The following is a 20,224-nucleotide window of genomic DNA, read 5'->3' as shown; positions in this document are numbered from 1 at the left end:
TTCCTGGCAGGTGTGTTTTGAGGTGCACATCTACCCTAGGAGAGGGACCTCCTACCCCAATCCTATTACAGCACATACATACACACACATACTTTCTGTGATCATTTTATCCTTAATGATAATGGGTAATGAATATTTGTCAGTGTAACAGCAGTATATTAGTATATTTAGACATTGAAGATATAATGGCTTTAATTTTTATAAAAAATTTGCTATGAATAAAATTTGCACTACTATTGGGGTAAGAATTTGGTATTGGGATTGCGTAGAATAAAAGTATAGGGCAATATTATTGTTATTCATATGCTACTGAGGACAATGCCTAGAATTTATTTCATTGTCTATACAGGAAACTAATAACTGAGGTTAGGTTGTGGGTGAGATACTTAGACTTTGGGGGGGTTACAGTTAAGCTGTGGGGGATAGTTAGGCTGTGGGTGGAAGGCTTAGGCTGTGGGGGGGTTAGGGTAAATCTGTGGGGGGTTATGGTTAGGCTGCGGGTGGAAGGCTTAGGCTTTGGGGGTTATGGTTAGGCTGTGGGGTGGTTAGGGTTAAGGCATAAGGTTTAGACTGTGCAGGGTTAGGGTTAATCTGTGGGGGTCAGTGTAAGTCTGGGAGTTATGGTTAAACTGTAGGGGATAAAGTTGGGCTGTCGGGGTAGGGTTAAGCTGTCAGGGGGTAGTGTTAGGCTGTGGGGGTTAGGGTTTAGCTGTGGGGGATAGTTAGAGTTAGGCTGTGGGGGATAGGGTTAGGCACCTTATGGAGGATTAGCAGGATACTTACTGGAATGTTGAAGGATCACAGGTCTGAAGTTACATGACAGCTGGGACACGGAAGCTGCTGCAGTCATCAGGAGCAGGTAAGTAGCTGCTGGGCCACCAGGGAGAATATGGTGACATTCAACATGGTTCATATTGACATTCTCATTGCAGCATTATAAATGTTGCCAGATCACACCATCGATGGCTTGGTTCCAATGTTAAGTGGCTTACCCAAAAAGGCTGAGGTTCCAATGTTTCCTTATCATTGACAATTCAGTTCCAATGTTAGCTCACTGTGACTGACTCCCGCGGCCGACCTTCCCCCACTAACTTCAGAGAATCTTCAACCAGACATGCAGCTTGGGCAGCGGCCAGTTGTCTGACGTGATGGTAACACTCATTATGTCACAACAGAGCAGCTCTGCCTGGCAATGACAAAGTGCACTGCTGATTGGCTAATCTCAGAGTCCATCAGGACAGTCACATGGGTGTCACAGGAGGCAGAGCAGTGTGTGATCACTACTGATTGGCTAAGCTCAGAGTCCATCAGGGCAGTCACATGGGGGTCACAGGAGGCAGAGCAGAGTGTGATCACTGCTGAGCATGAAGCACAGTAAAAGCCAGCCTACCATTATTAGGAGGTGGTGGGTCAGCTCAGCCAGTCCTGCTGTAACCATGAGGAGTCCTGTGTAGAGACATCAGAACACACTGATATTTCATAACCAATGTTTAACATTAAAATTTTTTGACCAAAGCTAAATACATCGGCTCTATCAATGGTTTCTTTATGTCCATTTCTTACTGTAATACAGACATCAGTAATATTATCTAAGTTGTCATCAGAGAAAATGTGGAGATGATTTACCAGAGATGGTTCCAGTGACAATTCCCAGCATCCTCCTCCAGTCCTCAGACCAAAGCTGGGGGATGTGCAGAGGGGCAGGTACATTAGTCCATGTATAAGGGGGAACTGTCCTATTATATCTGTATGACTAACATAGAGCAGACACTTTACTGACATAGGGAGACGCTGTGACCCATCAGATAGGCTCATACACAGGTCCTTGTACCCATTACATGATCCCACATATGGGCTGTTATGGATCACGTGTGGTGAATTCTCCCATGTAATACAATTCTTCATTGCTGATCAATACCATATACTATACACTACACGGGAACCCTGGTATTGCTATACTATACACTACACGGGAACCCCGGTATTACTATACTATACACTACACGGGAACCCCGGTATTACTATACTATACACTACACGGGAACCCCGGTATTACTATAATATACACTACACGGGAACCCTAGAATTACTATATTGTACACTACACGGGAACCCCATTATTACTATTCTATACACTACAGGGGAACCCCAGTATTACTATACACTACACACAGAAAAAAGAAAATTGCCCTCCAGCACACTGCAGATAATTCAAAAATACTTGAATCCTACATGATAATAGAAATTCAGAGGTATTGGTTTACATACATTTGCAAATATATGAATAAGCGCTGGGCCGTCGTCAAGGCTACTCTATACCAGCGTCCCTAAAATTAAGGGGTTCACGTCCGAGAAGCAAGGCACCCCAAAAAATTCCAGCCAAGGACCACCCCCAGGGCATCACACGAAAAGGGGAAAAAAGGTGATAGTGAAGTGTTAAAGGATAGGTGTGTAAAGATAAATCAATAAGTGTTAATGAGATGTAAAAGAATTAAAATGACATAAATAATACACAAACGCATAGAAAAGTGAAAAAATATTCTATGTGAATTAAGTGGTGATGCCATGAGCAAGGTCCAGCCAGAACAATCCCGGGGGCCCCACTCCCAAACGCTCACCCCCAAATAATTATTGCTACATAATAGTAGCACCCACTCTGGGTCATATAATAACAAATTGATGTACTGCATGATAACAGTACATGTATGAGCTGAGAGCTAACTTACCTTGGAGGTACCCCAAAAAACCTCCACATGGCACTATAAGGATCAGCACCTCCTCCTAATGCTGACTCCTTTCGTGCCTCCAAACTGCAAGCAAAAAATATGGTAGTTGCTCAATCAGCTTGTAAAGGGCGGGGTTTACACTGAACACAGAAAAAAGAAAATTGCCCTCCAGCACACTGCAGATAATTAAAAAATACTTGAATCCTACATGATAATAGAAATTCAGAGGTATTGGTTTACATACATTTGCAAACATATGAATAATATAATTTTTTGGGGTGCCTTGCTTCTCGGACGTGAACCCCTTAATTTTAGGGACGCTGGTATAGAGGAGCCTTGACGACGGCCCAGCGCTTATTCATATATTTGCAAATGTATGTAAACCAATACCTCTGAATTTCTATTATCATGTAGGATTCAAGTATTTTTGAATTATCTGCAGTGTGCTGGAGGGCAATTTTCTTTTTTCTGTGTTCAGTGTAAAGCCCGCCCTTTACAAGCACCTGTAGTATATTAAGCTGATTGAGCAACTACCATATTTTTTGCTTGCAGTTTGGGGGTGAGCGTTTGGGAGTGGGGCCCCCGGGATTGTTCTGGCTGGACCTTGCTCATGGCATCACCACTTAATTCACATAGAATATTTTTTCACTTTTCTATGCGTTTGTGTATTATTTATGTCATTTTAATTCTTTTACATCTCATTAACACTTATTGATTTATCTTTACACACCTATCCTTTAACACTTCACTATCACCTTTTTTCCCCTTTTCATGTGATGCCCTGGGGGTGGTCCTTGGCTGGAATTTTTGGGGTGCCTTGCTTCTCGGACGTGAACCCCTTAATTTTAGGGACGTTACTATACACTACACCTGAACCCCGGTATTACTATACTATACACTACATGGGAACCCCAGTATTACTATAATATACTCTACACCTAAACCCCGGTATTACTATAGTATACATTACACGGGAACCCCGGGATTATTATACTATACACTACACGAGAACCCCGGTATTACTATACTATACTCTACACGGGAACCCCGGTATTACTATACACTACATGGGAACCCCGGTATTACTAAACTATATGCCACACGGGAACCCCGGTATTACTATACTATACACTACACGAGAACCCCGGTATTACTATACTCTACACGGGAACCCCGGTATTACTATACTATACACTACACGGGAACCCCAGTATTACTATACTATACACTACATGGGAACCCCGGTATTACTAAACTATACGCCACACAGGAACCCCGATATTACTATACTATACACTACACGGGAACCCTGGTATTACTATAATATACTCTACACCTAAACCCCGGTATTACTATAGTGTACATTACACGGGAACCCCGGGATTATTATACTATACACTACACGAGAACCCTGGTATTACTATACTATACTCTACACGGGAACCCCGGTATTACTATACTCTACACGGGAACCCCGGTATTACTATACACTACACAGGAACCCCGGTATTACTATACACTACACGGGGACCCCGGTATTACTATACACTACACGGGGACCCCGGTATTACTATACTATACACTACATGAGAACCCCGGTATTACTAAACTATACTCTACACGGGAACCCCGGTATTACTATACTATACACTACACGGGAACCCCGGTATTACTATACTATACACTACATGGGAACCCCGGTATTACTAAACTATACGCCACACAGGAACCCCGATATTACTATACTATACACTACACGGGAACCCTGGTATTACTATAATATACTCTACACCTAAACCCCGGTATTACTATAGTATACATTACACGGGAACCCCGGGATTATTATACTATACACTACACGAGAACCCCGGTATTACTATACTATACTCTACACGGGAACCCCGGTATTACTATACACTACACGGGGACCCCGGTATTACTATACTATACACTACATGGGAACCCCGGTATTACTAAACTATACGCCACACGGGAACCCCGGTATTACTATACTATACACTACATGGGAACCCCGGTATTACTATACTATACACTACATGGGAACCCCGGTATTACTAAACTATACGCCACACAGGAACCCCGATATTACTATACTATACACTACACGGGAACCCTGGTATTACTATAATATACTCTACACCTAAACCCCGGTATTACTATAGTATACATTACACGGGAACCCCGGGATTATTATACTATACACTACACGAGAACCCCGGTATTACTATACTATACTCTACACGGGAACCCCGGTATTACTATACACTACACGGGAACCCCGGTATTACTATACACTACACGAGGACCCCGGTATTACTATACTATACACTACATGGGAACCCCGGTATTACTAAACTATACGCCACACGGGAACCCCGGTATTACTATACTATACACTACACGGGAACCCCGGTATTACTATACTATACACTACACGAGAACCCCGGTATTACTATACTCTACACGGGAACCCCGGTATTACTATACACTACACGGGAACCCCGGTATTACTATACTATACACTACATGGGAACCCCGGTATTACTAAACTATAAGCCACACAGGAACCCCGATATTACTATACTATACACTACACGGGAACCCTGGTATTACTATACTATACACTACATGGGAACCCCGGTATTACTAAACTATACGCCACACAGGAACCCAGATATTACTATACTATACACTACACGAGAACCCCGGTATTACTATACTCTACACGGGAACCCCGGTATTACTATACTATACACTACACGGGAACCCCGGTATTACTATACACTACACGGGAACCCCGGTATTACTATACTATACACTACATGGGAACCCAGGTATTACTAAACTATACGCCACACAGGAACCCCGATATTACTATACTATACACTACACGGGAACCCTGGTATTACTATACTATACACTACATGGGAACCCCGGTTACTATACACTACACGGGAACCCCAATATTACTATACTATACACGGGAACCCTGGTATTACTATACACTACATGGGAACCCTGGTATTAATATAATAAGTTGGGGATGGGATGTTGGCCGTCAGAATACCAACAGCAGCATACAGTCAGAATCCTGATGCCTGGAGGTAAGTACCCTAATCCCCCCTCAGCCCCCTCCTTGTACCTAACCTAATACTTACCATCAGGATGTCAGCGGTGATTCTGGTGCTGGGATTCTGATCGCCAGTATTTTACCGCAGAGCTGCCGACTACATCCCAATAAAAAAATGGTTACAGGTATATCCCTCATTCCCCCCACACATCGCCTTTTCCTTTATACACAAGTTATCACTAAACATAGCAGTGAGGCAGAATTTTCTACATCAGAGTCATTTTATTGCAAGGTTACAAGAATATAGTTTCCTTCTGTAGTAACACTTGGAATGTTATTTATTGAATATTTAATACTACAGATTACTATAATATTGTGTGAATGTTTTGCTGCTAGAATAGTGCAAGAAAAGCAGATTATAAAATGAGCAGCTGCTGTATCCTGCAAACCTAGGGGCAGACACACAAGCAGCAGATAAGGTGGGTGGAGCTGGAAATCTTTAACTACAAAGAGAATGGTAACAGCAGCACAAAGTAATTCAGCTCATATAACTCCATTACAACTATGATCAGACAAGACTGACATGGATACAGCTAGGTAACAGAACAGAGTAATGATGTGAGGCTCCCGGCATACTGGTGCAGTGACTCTGTGCTGTGCACCTGTATATAGATAACAGATCATACATCCAACGCTCAGAGATGTGCAGCATCCTGGCATTTTCCATCAGGTGGGGTCTGTACGTATTAGGAGCCATCCATGAGGAATAGCTGTTCTGGCTTTCTCTCTTTGGTATAATATAGTCCTTACATTAAAGATGAGAGTAACATCCTGCACATAATAGTCCTGTAAAGTCCAGTTACTCATATAGAGCAATTCCTGTTATTATTCATGGCTTGTGTACAATACGTCATTTCTGTATTACTCATGTATTATAAGCTGCAGGATATGATACTCGCACAGTGCTGTCATTCCCTCCATGACACACATACAATAGAGATGACATATTATCTAATACATATGTACTAACAATATACTGATATATACCATGATAGGAGGTAATAACAGGACAGGCCAGTGTATCCATGCAGGTGCCCATCAGAGAGCAAATCCCCAACACCAGAGCGGTGTCACAGTGACAGGAGACAGGAGAGAGGGGCACACGTGTAAGACAAAACCTTTCTTGTTTGGGTATGAGAAATGGATACTAAGACAGTCACAGTATAAAGGTACTAAAAGCAAAGTTAGGATAAATCTAAAAAACAAAACAAAGATCTTACACCTAGGCCATCACAGAATATGTGCACCACCAAAAGGACAACTGGTCACTATTCCAGCTTTACTAACAATGTACAAAAAGTTGCAGGTCAAAAAGTGTGGAAAATACTAACAAGCGCGACACGCAGCTGTGTTACCCCACATGGACGTCAGACAGGTCCGTGCGGTGTTTGATTTTCTTACTTGTTACCAAACTCTTTGAACTATTTTTGTAGGTTAATAACAAAGCTTGTATTGTCCTTTCTATGCTCACTACCTCACTACCAAATAATCTCCATCTCCTGACCCTGCACATTACTGGTGGTGTCACCACTGTGGGAGGTGAGACAGGACATACTGGGGACAACCTGTACTGATCCTACTTATCCTGTAATGTCCCTGTATTATTCCCCAATTACTTCGTACCCTGCTCACATATGTATTCTGCTGGGGATATCGGGAGCCTGATGCACTTATTGTACATTACTGTTAGTGGTTTATACCAGGACCAGCAGCTTCCTGTGTCCCAACACTAATTACATTATATAATAATGTACAAATTACATAAGTGATAATCATTGTAATGTCCTTATCTTTTGGAATAATGTAAATAGTAGGTTACAGAGAATCTAATTAGAAGGAACCAGACATCAGACTGCTGTAAGGAGATTAGAGATCCATTTACCAGGAAACCCAACCAGAGAATACTGGATCCAGTGAGATAAAATCAGCGGTTACAGATGTCATTATATCGCCCATCTCACCCCATCACTTACAGCCCAGTCATCACATGATGTCATAGTTTCCCACTTCCCATATTACATCCCCAGCACATTGTCATGATGACAGATTAGTTATGTCCCTATATTACATCATGTGGTCTTGTTACTGTACAAATAGGCCAATAGCACAATAATATTCTAATACAGAGCTTCCCAAACTCTGCCATTACAATCCAAGTTTTAAGGATATCCATGTTTTAATACACATTGTTAATTCAAACTGACTAAGGCATTAAGTGACCTGTGCTCAAGCATGGATATCCTTAATACTTGGCCTGTAATAGTGGAGTTTGGGAAACTCTGATCTGATAGAATAAGGAAACTGACAGCCATTACATGAGGAATGTGTGGGAGCCCTATGTTGGTGACATCCGTGTGGATATATAATAAAATGTAATATATTAGTGTATAGGGGCTGATTCACCAGCGGACACAATGATGATAGTTACACAGATAGAGCGAATGTTTGCCATCACACCAGCATCTAAGTTACACTGCGCACGTACAGCGATCACATTGTGATTACGGAAGCACAGAGGAATACATCGCATAGTGAGTGGCAGGGTGACAGCATTTGGGGGGGAAGTAACAGGGGGGTGGACAGAAAACTGCAGGAGTGTCTGTCCGTGTGATTGCCATGTCATGGGCGTGGCTGTCCGTGTGATCGCCATGTCCTGCAGATGTGTCCGTGTGATCTCCATATCATGGGCGTGTGTCCGTGTGATCGCCATGTCATAGGCGTGTCTGTCCGTGTGATTGCCATGTCATGGGTGTGTATAAATTAGCCATAGCGATGGCAGCTGCAGCATGAGACCTCTCTGCGTGTCAGGAGAGCTGCAGTGTTTGCGGCTGGTCAGACCTGATGTAAATGCTGTGTGACTGCTTGATGTGCGGCGATGGTACCGATGATTACACAGGAGGGCGACATTGTACGGTAAGAAGACAGCAGTGGGCGTGGTTATGGAGGCTGTGCCCCGCCATTAGCACCTGCAATCTGTAAGAGACTGCAGCTGCATTTGCTTCCACTGCTGAATCAGGCCCATAGTGTGATAATGCAAATGTAATTTAACCTTCACTAAGCAGGGACAGCAATCTAGGCTAACATTGTATTTATGCTTGTTCTGATAATTCCCAATATTACAGTACTGCAAATACCGCTGCAATTTCTATATATTTCTAGATGCTCATACACATCGTTTTTCTCCTGTGTGACGTTTCTGATGACTAAAAAGAGCAGATTTATTTGTAAAACATTTCCCACACTCTGAGCATGGAAATGGTTTCTCACCTGTGTGACTTCTCTGATGTCTAACAAGATATGATTTCTCTGTAAAACATTTCCCACACTCTGAGCATGGAAATGGTTTCTCACCTGTGTGACTTCTCTGATGTCTAACAAGATATGATTTCTGTGTAAAACATTTCCCACACTCAGAACATGAAAATGGTTTCTCACCTGTGTGAATTCTCTGATGTATAACAAGATTTGATTTCTCTGTAAAACATTTCCCACACTCAGAGCATGGAAATGGTTTCTCACCTGTGTGAATTCTCTGATGTCTAACAAGATCTGATTTCTGTGTAAAACATGTCCCACACTCAGAGCATGGAAATGGTTTCTCACCTGTGTGAATTCTCTGATGTCTAACAAGATTTGATTTCCCTGTAAAACATTTCCTACACTCAGAACATGAAAATGGCGTCTCACCTGTGTGACATCTCTGATGTATAACAAGGTTTGATTTCTTTGTAAAACATTTCCCACACTCAGTGCATGGAAATGGTTTCTCACCTGTGTGACGTATCTGATGTACATCAAGTGTTCCCTGATGCAAAAAATATTTCCCACATTCAGAACATGTAAATGGTCTCTCACCTGTGTGAATCTTTGTATGTCTAGTAAGAGCTCCTTTCAGTGTAAAACATTTCCCACACTCAGAACATGAATATGGTCTCTCACCTGTGTGACTCTTTGTATGAATAGTAAGAGTTCCTTTCAGCGGAAAACATTTCCCACACTCAGAACACAGAAAAGGCCTCTCAGCTACGTGAACTCTCTTCTGATGTATAGAAAGACTGATCTGATTGGTAAAACCATTCCCACATTCAGAACATGACAATGGATTATCACCTGTGTGATATGAGCTGTGTGTAACACTACTGGGATTATCAGGGGAACATTCTTCATGGTTAGAGAGATCAGATGATATATCTGTACTGTGAGATGCTGGATGCATACTTGGGATAATGGGGTTTTCTCCTGGAGAGTCCTTTGAGAAGTTATCATCTACATCACCATCTGGAGATATGAGACGTCTCCCCGAGTTATTCCTGTTGCTGTGTCCATCTGTTGGGAACAATGAGTGTTATGGTAAGAACTTACCTTGATTAATGCTTGGTTTCGAAGTCCATAGGGTCTAGAGGGAGATCTTGGGGTATAGCTGGATCTGAATCCCGTGCACCACACAGTTAAAAGCTTTGCTCCCAGGATGCACTGGACCATCCTCCTCTATACCCCGCCCCCGAGGCACCTCAGTTGGTAAGTAGCCAAAGGCCAGAGGAGGAAAAAAGAGAGAAGACTGGAACACTCAAAAATCACACTCACAGAGGAGACGGAAAACAGGTGACCAACATAAGAACCCACATGAAGCCAGGTGTGTCGTGGCGGGTGCCCTGTGGACCCTATGGACTTCGAAGAAAGAGTTAACCAAGGTATGTTCTTACCATAACTCATTTTCTTCTTCAGAATCCATAAGCTCCACAGGGAGACTGCCCACGAGGGGGGCTCACAGACCGAGTAGAATGAGCTTTAACAGAAGCCGGAACAGGCAGGCCTGCCTGTGTGTAAGCCTCTGGAGACAGTTATACGAAGCCATCTAGCCAATGTTTGTTTGTCGGCTGGCCATCCCTTTTTGTGAAATCCAAAGAGCATAAATAATGATTCCAATTTCCAAAGGGAACTGGTCCGGTCCACATAAATTTTGAGAGCACGGACCACAGCCAAGGAGGTCTCGCCCGCTGAGAGGTCAGGTGACAGAATGGCCGGTCCTATAATTTCCTGATTAATGTGGAAATTAGAAACCACTTTAGGAAGAAACTCAGGGCGAGTGCGAAGCACAGCCTTATCCTTGTGAAATATCAGAAAGGGAGAACAATAGGAGAGAACCCACAATTCTGACACCCTCCTGGCAGATGCATTTGCCAGAAGAAAAAGAGTATTAGCTGTTAACCACTCAATTTCCACCGAATCTAGTGGTTCAAATGGAGGGCCTGAAGAACTACAACCAAATCCCTAGGAGCCACCGGAGGGACAAAGGGAGGTTGAATCTGGAGAACACCCTGGAAAAAGGTGTGGATATCCAGGAGCGGAACCACACAGATAGTGCAGAGACATGCACTTTCAACGAGGCCAGTGAGGAGGTCCAAACCAGATTAAAGGAATGCTAATATTCTGGAAATACGAAACACTTGAGGGTCGAATGCCTTGTGCGACACCACTAAGAATATGTATGCCACACTCTGGTAGATCCTGGCTTAAGTGCTCGAAGCATCATGCCGATGACCAAGCTAAAGAATCCCTCGGAGCTTAAGATGGATGTCTCAAGAGCCACACCGCCAAAGACAGATAATCCAGGTCTGGGTAAAGACAAAGACCACGAGACAACAGGTCCTGATGTTGAGGCAGCAGGAACGGAGTGTCGATGGAGAGACTCCGAAGATCTGATTACCAATTACGTCTGGGCAAAGCTGGAGCCACTAGCAGGACCATGCCTCCGTCTTGCTTGAAATTCCAAAGAACCCGAGGAACCAGGGATACTGGAGGAAACAGGTACGCAAACTGGAAGGTCCACTTCACTGACAGAGCATCCATTTGCTTCGGCATCTCTTGTCTTGGACCCGTACACTGGCAACTTGTGATTGTGATGGGAGGCCATGAGGTCCACCTCTGGGAGGTCCCATTTGTCCACTAAGAGTTGAAACACCTCTTTGTGAAGAGATCATTCCCCTGGATGCACGCTGTGATGGCTGAGGTAGTCCGCTTCCCAAATGAGGACTCCCGGAATGAACACTGCCGAGATGGCCAGGAAGTGACTCTCTGCCCAAGTCAGGATGCGTGACACTTCTGTCATTGCTGCCCAACTTCGAGTGCCTCCTTGATGGTTGAAATAAGCCACCGTGGTGGCATTGTCGGACTGAACCTGCACGGCTTTTCCGTGAAATATGTGTCTTGTCATCCTGAGGGCCCTGTACACAGCCCAAAGTTCCAATATGTTGATTGGAAGGAAAGCTTCGTCCACTGTCCAACGGCCCTGAAACAAATGCGGGCCATTCACCGTGCCCCATCCCCGGAGACTGGCGTCCATTGTGAGAAGTACCCAGTCCGGGATCCAAAAGGGGCAACCCTTGGTGAGAGAATTTGTCTGTAGCAGCCAAGGCAGAGACAGGCGCACCAGCGTCTGAGTCCTGATTTGGTGGGGTAATCTGTTCCACTTGGATAGTATCAGTCTCTGCAGGGGCCTTGAATGAAACTGGGTATATTCCACCACGTGGAATGTGGACATCATGGATCCTAGAACCTGCATTGCCGAGTGTACCGACACCCGGCGACAGAGCAGGCAATTGCGCACCCACAGTTGCAGAGAGATCTTTTCCGGAGATAGAAAAATCCTCTCTGATGAGGATCCAGAAAGGCTCCCAAATTAACCATTCTCTGAGGGAATGAGGACTTTTTCCAACTGATCAGCCACCCGTGCGCTTGTAGACAAGCGATCATCAGGTGCAACTATTGCTGAAGTACCTCTGGAGAGCACGCCAACTACAGGTGGTCGTCTAGGTACGGCAGGAGTTGTATACCCTGACTCCGTAGGTGGGCTGCCATGACCGCCATAATTTTGGTAAATACCCTTGGAGCCGTGGAAAGGCCAAAGGGCAGCGTCCGAAACAGGAAGTGTTGTTGCAGTATAGTAAACCACAGATAATGCTGGTGGGAAGGCATTATGGGGACATGTAGGTATGCATCCTGAATGTCCAGTGATACCATGTAATCCCCAGGTTCCATAGCCAGTATGATGGATCGTAAAGTTTACATCCTGAACCTGGGCACCCGGAGGAACTTGTTCAGAGATTTGAGGTTGAGAATAGGCCGGCCCATTCGGCTTTTGAACCAGAAACAGAGTACAGTAGTAACCAGTCCCGCGCTGAGATAGTGGAACTGTAACAATAACCCCTGCTTTCAGCAAGGACTTTATGGCTTCCTGAATCTGTAAGGCCTTGGTCTTGTCTATAGGAGGGCTCCTGCAGAAAAACTGGTGGGGAGGTCTTTGATGAAAATGAGAGACCACTTCTTTTATCCATGCATCCTTGGTTGGGTGACACCAGTACTGGGCAAACTGAAGAAGTCGGCCTCCCACCCTGGGATCCCCCAGAGGGAGGCCCGTTCCATCAGGCTGAGGGTTTATCCTCTGTAGGTAGTAGGGCTTCTGGCACCCCAGGCCTGTTTCTAAAGCTGCGTACACACACAATGATTTTTTGAACGATTATCGTTAAACGATATCGTTTGAAAAAATCGTTCACTTTCTGAGTCAAACGATGAACGATTATCGTTCATGTGCGTTCACGTTTGTAGTTCAGGCAGACTTGTCAACTCAACGATTTTCATTAAGGGAAAAAAACGTTCATTACACTTTAAAAAATCTGACAGATAATCTGACAGAAAATCATTCATAAAATCGTTGGTAACAAAATCATTGTGTGTGTATGTAGCTTAAGGCTTAGAGGTCGACTTGGCCGCTGATTGTCTAGGGAAAGACTGTCCTTTGGGCTTTCCTTGAGAACGAAAGGACCGAAAGGAAGAGGTTCTAGCCTTTGAAGGAGCAAATAGCAAAATGCCTTTGATGCAAATGGCAGAAAAGCTGAGTTAGATTTTGCCAGAGTGTCCACAATTTTGTCCAGGTCTGGGCCAAACAATATCTCCCCATTGAAGGGCAAGGCTTCCAGGCCCTCTTTGGAATCAGCATCCGCCGTCCAGGAGTGTAACCACAAAGAGCAGCGAGCAGAAACGGCTGCGGCCGAGACTCTGGAGGTCAGTAAGCTGGTATCCAAAGCAGCCTTACCAATATAGTCGGCTGCATCCATCATGTGGCCCACTAGAGACCTTTGAGTCTCAGAGGCCTCCTTGGCGAAGGTGTCCTCCAGAACATTTGCCCAGTTCTCAATGGCCTTAGCCACCCAAGAGATAGCCATGGACGGAAGGGCCACAGCTCCAGAGAGAGAGTAAATAGATTTCAGGCATGGCTCCACCTTCCTGTCTGTAGAATCCTTCAGAGAAGAAATGGAAGGCACAGGCAGAGTAGTTCCCTTAATCAGGTGAGTAACATGAGAATCCACCGCAGGTGGCGATTCCCACTTCTTGCAATGACCGTCAGAGAACAGATAACATGAGGCCAAATACTTTTGCGGTTGATACCTCTTACCAGGCGATTGCCAGGCCATGTGGTTTGCCAGCTGGTCATAAAGAGGGAAAACTGCTGAAGTCACCGTAGCCTGTTTAAACTCAGGGTATTTGGATTTAGGGGCAGGAACGTCATCCTCTATATCTAGTATGGATCGGACCATCCTTACCAATGCTGGAACATTAATAGCGGATTTGGGCTCCACCTACAATGCAGGGGAATCCGAATCAGACACCCCAGCCATTTCCCCATCATCTGATGACAAGTCCGAGAGTTGCGTAGACTGGGATGACAATACAGGACGCCTTTAGATGCCTTCTGAGGTCTTTCATTCCGCAACATGGTCTGACAGGCCATAGACGAAACTGCCAAACTCTGAACTGAACTAGAGAAAACATCCACCCAGGGTGGTTGCACAGCTTGCGTAAGACCCTGGAAGGAAATGACATTGTTGTGGTACCAGAGGGGATTGCATATAGAGTGGTAACCCCCGAAAGGGAACAACAGTTTGAGGCCCAGGAGTAGACTGCAATATTTGCGGGATACCCAAAGAGAGAAGGATGGCTGTTTGGTGTATTCCAATGAGGATACAATTCTGTGAATTAGCAGCTCCACCATTTTGTGGGTGACAGCAATCTCATTCTGTGAGAGTGCTGAATCTGCAGTTAACCACATTGTGTCATGGCATTCCATATCTGTATTATGCAAGGAACATGTAAAGTAAGGCGTCAGCCTTAATGATCGTAATTTCATTGCTTTTTAGAGTTTGAGTGGCAGAAATTCAGTAGGTTTTGTGAAATTTGAGATCATGTCTAAGAAGCCCTAATGGGACATGTGAAACCTTAAGGTTTTTTGGCTATGGAATTTCATTGCTTTTTTAAAATGTATTAACAATCAGGGTTTTTAGGAGCAAACCGGGTCACCTGTAGGGAAGAAGGGCAACAAAATGATACACTAGCGCAGGTGGAAGAGGGGCCGGAACACAGGAGACGAGAGTCGGCTGCAGGGGTGGACTGTATGTGTGCGGGGTAGCAACAGCAGCATGGGTGCGGAGGGGCAGCAGCGGGCGACAGAGTGCTCACCGGTACTGGGCATGCGCCTGAGAAAATAAAATCAATAAGTCACAAATGCACGGGCGCATCTGTGAGATCCATCTATGGGCTATTCAATTTGGAACGAAAAGTCCGTTATCAGCGATAATTCATCGCCGATGTCATTTTCACTTATCCCCATATTCAATTTTAAAGACTTTTCGCACGTGCGAAAAGTCTTTGTAAACAAAAAAGGGGATAAGTTTTCACCACTGCATAGGTGGCGAAAAAAATTGCAGAATTGGGGTGTAGAATTAAAAAAAGTACCCTGCAGCCTTTGGAATCTCCCCTTAAAGTAATCTGTGGAAATTTTTTTTTAAAAAAACAAGCATAGGACAGCCCAAAAAAAGGGGTTAAAAACTAGCAAAATTGACTCAGGGGGGTCCCCAAGTATGCTGCAGGTGTTTTCTAGAATGCGGGTGGTTGCGGCAGGTGGATTTTTGAATAATTTTTAAAAATAATTTTAGGGACTTAAAAATATGCTTGCACCCATTTTCATGTACCCCAAATTTGATGGGAGTAGTTATTTTTACAAAAAAAGAAAACTAAATGCTATTCTTCACCACTTCTTCAAAGACGCATTAATGCACCTGCCGCAGCTGGTTAAAACCCCCCATTACCTTCAGCATGCCAAATCGGGGGTACCCATAGTGATCCCCCATGTCAGACCATCTTTGGTTGTTGACAGGAAGATTTCCCCAAAAGTGACAGGATTTTTTGATACTTACCTTTTTTTATCCCGTTTTCGCCGATTCCTAACTGAATACGGGGATAAGTGGGCACGCGCCCGATACTTTATCCCATTGAAAAACGGCGATGATGGTGAAAAGTCTGACCACGGACTTTCTGCCTCTGAATATGGCCCTATGCATTTATGTTAAAAATTGAATGTGTAGTGTCCTTAGAGGACACTACTAATGTTCGTGTTGTTGTGTTTTTTATTTGCCAAGACCCTGGATTGCCTACTTTGGAACGAAGAAGACAGATCCACGTATAGGAGGAGGAGAGTATGGATTTTTTATTACAGGTACTCCATAGGATTATCTACTGGGGACAGATTGGCTACAGGGATACATAGGTGAGTATGTGAGATAGTGAGTACGTGTGTGTGCATGTTAGTTGTAATAAAATTTTACTTTTCTACGGTGTGTGTGTTCTGTGGTCTTTTAATATTGATTTTGCTATGGTTCTCCAAGTACCAGCATGCAGGGGAGGCTTGCTGGGAACTGTAGTTCTGCAGCGAAAGATAATATTTTAACTTTAATTGCACCACACTTTACATAATCAACCCGGCACCCACCGGCCAGGGGTGCCGTGGATAGTCCCGGGCTATCAGCCTGGGATGCCCTGGAGAGGGGGACCCCTTTATTAGGGGGGTCCCCAGCTCTCCAGGGATCCCCGGCCTGGGCTGATGCTTTGACTGGGGGGGGGCTCGGTGAAAGGGCTTCCCTGGCTGTGGCATCACCCCCCCCCCCACTAGAAACGGTCCGGTGCTGTTTCTGGTAAATCCAGGGGGACCCTACACTTTTTTGCCCTGTATTTCCAGAACCAGGGACGGCTCAGAGCCCAGTGCTGGTTGTGCTGAATACGGGGGACCCCTAGGTCATTTGTCCCCAGTATTTTGGCAACCAGGACTGGTTATGAAAAGCCTGATATGGGTGAGCCCCACGTTTTTTGTCCCCTGTATTTAGCAAAACCTAGCCCGGAGCTGGTTGTTGTTTTTGGGTGGAAGGCCACGCCATTTTTTTATTTTTAAACAAGTTTTTTTTTTAAATTAAACACAGATGCACAGACGAATCTTAAGGGGCGTACACACTGGGCGATATTACTGAGCGATTGCACGATTACAACATCGTAATTGTGCAATCGCTCAGTAATCGTGCACTAAAATGTAGGAAATGACCAGCGATGCACGCGCCCGCTGATCGTTTCCGACATTGCAGGCCAATCTGCCGATAACGACAGATTGGCCATGTTCAGGAATGATGGAGTGTGCCTGCACTGAACGACTGATCGTTACATGATTACAATGTCGTACTCGTACTGTCGTTCCTGATCGCACAGTGTGTACGCACCTTTACTGATCCCGTATTTTGTTTCTGTGTTTGTTTATTTAAACACAGATGCAGGTATTGCAGATCTTTCAGATCCGAGCATCTGTGTGCTGCTACCTCCCCCGGGGCCTAACGCCTACACCACTGCCACTAATGCCCGCTACCGTCCCCAGGTCCCGCCAGGAGCTAACGCCCACAACCTCCCAGGTCCCGGCCGCAGCTAACACCAGTCTAATTCCCCTGAGCTCATCGCCGCTACCGCCCGCAGATGACAGCCATCTTGGTGCACCCGAGTGAAGCCACAGTGAGTACACCTGCTGGAGGCTCCTACTGAGGCTGCGCAACAAATTGAAACTTTCTATCTGTATAATGGCGGGTTCCTGAGGTAATAGTTTTAAAACTGTAACTTTCTCAATTACCTGAACCCCAAAAGGCCGACTGTGCCCTTATAATATATATATACGGGAAATCAGGAAGCGCAAAACTGAGAACCCACAAGTGATGCAAAACACTGGTCCAACAATACGGCACCGTGCAGCACACATGTGACAGACTCACAAATAATTGACATATAGAGATATATAATCCATAAAACCTCCCCTCACACACCGGTCAGGGCTGTAGGAAAAGGAAAGGGATAGATACAGACTGACAGAATTGAGAAAAAAAAAAAGCCAGCACTGGCATAAGTGACATACAATGCAGATAGAAAATACCTACTGCAACTTGGCACTACAATCAGCTGCCCAGATTCAGTGTCTGCTGTATACACTGACCCCAGGGGAAAGATATACAGGGGGACTGGTCCGCACGCTTCTCCAGACAGATCTGTACTGGCGTCGGCGGGGTGAAGGAGCGGAAGCGCAGATGGCCTATGGACAGTCCGACGCTGCCGCTCTGAAGAATGAAAAGAAAAAAAACTATAAACTCATAAAAATAAAATAGCTTTGTGGCTGCTAATCAGCCCCCCTGCGCAAACAGTGACCCGACTATGGCCGGGCACAACTAGAACTGAGGCGCCTCTGGCTCGGTCGCGGGGTATAGAGGTCGATGGTTCAGTGCATCCTGGGAGAAAAGCTTTTAACTGTATGGTGCCCGGGATCCAGATCCAGGTATACCCCCAAGGTCTCCCTGTGGAGCCTATGGACCCTGAAGAAGAAAGAATAATTATATGGGAATTAGTGCTCCTGCATAACTATACTATACTGTGAAACTATTATAAGTTGTGCCCGGCTGTACCCCAACATCTCCATACTGTGTAACTATAATAAGACGTGCCCGGCTGTACCCCAACATCTCCATACTGTGTAACTATAATAAGACGTGCCCGGCTGTACCCCAACATCTCCATACTGTGTAACTATAATAAGACGTGCCCGGCTGTACCCCAACATCTCCATACTGTGTAACTATAATAAGACGTGCCCGGCTGTACCCCAACATCTCCATACTGTGTAACTATAATAAGACGTGCCCGGCTGTACCCCAACATCTCCATACTGTGTAACTATAATAAGACGTGCCCGGCTGTACCCCAACATCTCCATACTGTGTAACTATAAGACGTGCCCGGCTGTACCCCAACATCTCCATACTATGTAACTATAAGATGTACCCAGCTGTACCCCAACATCTCATACTGTGTAACTATAATAAGACGTGACCGGCTGTACCCCAACATCTCCATACTGTGTAAGTATAATAAGTCGTGCCCGGCTGTACCCCAACATCTCCATACTGTGTAACTATAAGATGTACCCAGCTGTACCCCAACATCTCATACTGTGCAAGTATAATAAGACATGCCCGGCTGTACCCCAACATCTCCATACTGTGTAACTATAAGACGTGCCCGGCTGTACCCCAACATCTCATACTGTGTAACTATAATAAGATGTGCCCGGCTGAACCCCAACATCTCCATACTGTGTAACTGTAATAAGACGTGCCCGGCTGTACCCCAACATCTCCATACTGTGTAACTGTAAAGACGTGCCCGGCTGTACCCCAACATCTCCATACTGTGTAACTGTAATAAGACGTGCCCGGCTGTACCCCAACATCTCATACAGTGTAACTGTAATAAGATGTGCCCGGCTGTACCCCAGCATCACCATATTGTGTAACTATAATAAGACGTGCCTGGCTGTACCCCAACATCTCCAAACTGTGTAACTATAATAAGACGTGCCCGGCTGTACCCCAACAACTCCATACTGAGTAACTATAATAAGACGTGCCCGGCTGTACCCCAACATCTCCATACTGTGTAACTATAATAAGACATGCCCGGCTGTACCCCAACATCTCCATACTGTGTAACTGTAATAAGACGTGCCCGGCTGTACCCCCAACATCTCCATACTGTGTAACTGTAAAGACGTGCCCGGCTGTACCCCAACATCTCCATACTGTGTAACTGTAAAAAGACGTGCCCGGCTGTACCCCAACATCTCCATATTGTGTAACTATAATAAGACGTGCCCGGCTGTACCCCAACATCTCATACTGTGTAACTATAATAAGATGTGCCCGGCTGAACCCCAACATCTCCATACTGTGTAACTGTAATAAGACGTGCCCGGCTGTACCCCAACATCTCCATACTGTGTAACTGTAAAGACGTGCCCGGCTGTACCCCAACATCTCCATACTGTGTAACTGTAATAAGACGTGCCCGGCTGTACCCCAACATCTCATACAGTGTAACTGTAATAAGATGTGCCCGGCTGTACCCCAGCATCACCATATTGTGTAACTATAATAAGACG

General features: G+C 45.0%; 1 pseudogene; it reads right to left on the bottom strand.

Moving 5' to 3' along the window:
* Positions 1-20,224, bottom strand: part of LOC148443287 (uncharacterized) — a 223,309-nt pseudogene that overhangs the window by 111,860 nt on the left and 91,225 nt on the right.

The sequence above is a fragment of the Taudactylus pleione genome, unplaced genomic scaffold (assembly GCF_031769625.1).
Source record: "Taudactylus pleione unplaced genomic scaffold, aTauple2 ptg001312l, whole genome shotgun sequence".
NCBI classification, from domain to species: Eukaryota; Metazoa; Chordata; class Amphibia; order Anura; family Myobatrachidae; genus Taudactylus; species Taudactylus pleione.
The sequence above is the reverse complement of the archived record's forward strand: the minus strand, read 5'-3'. Positions and strand labels throughout refer to the sequence as shown.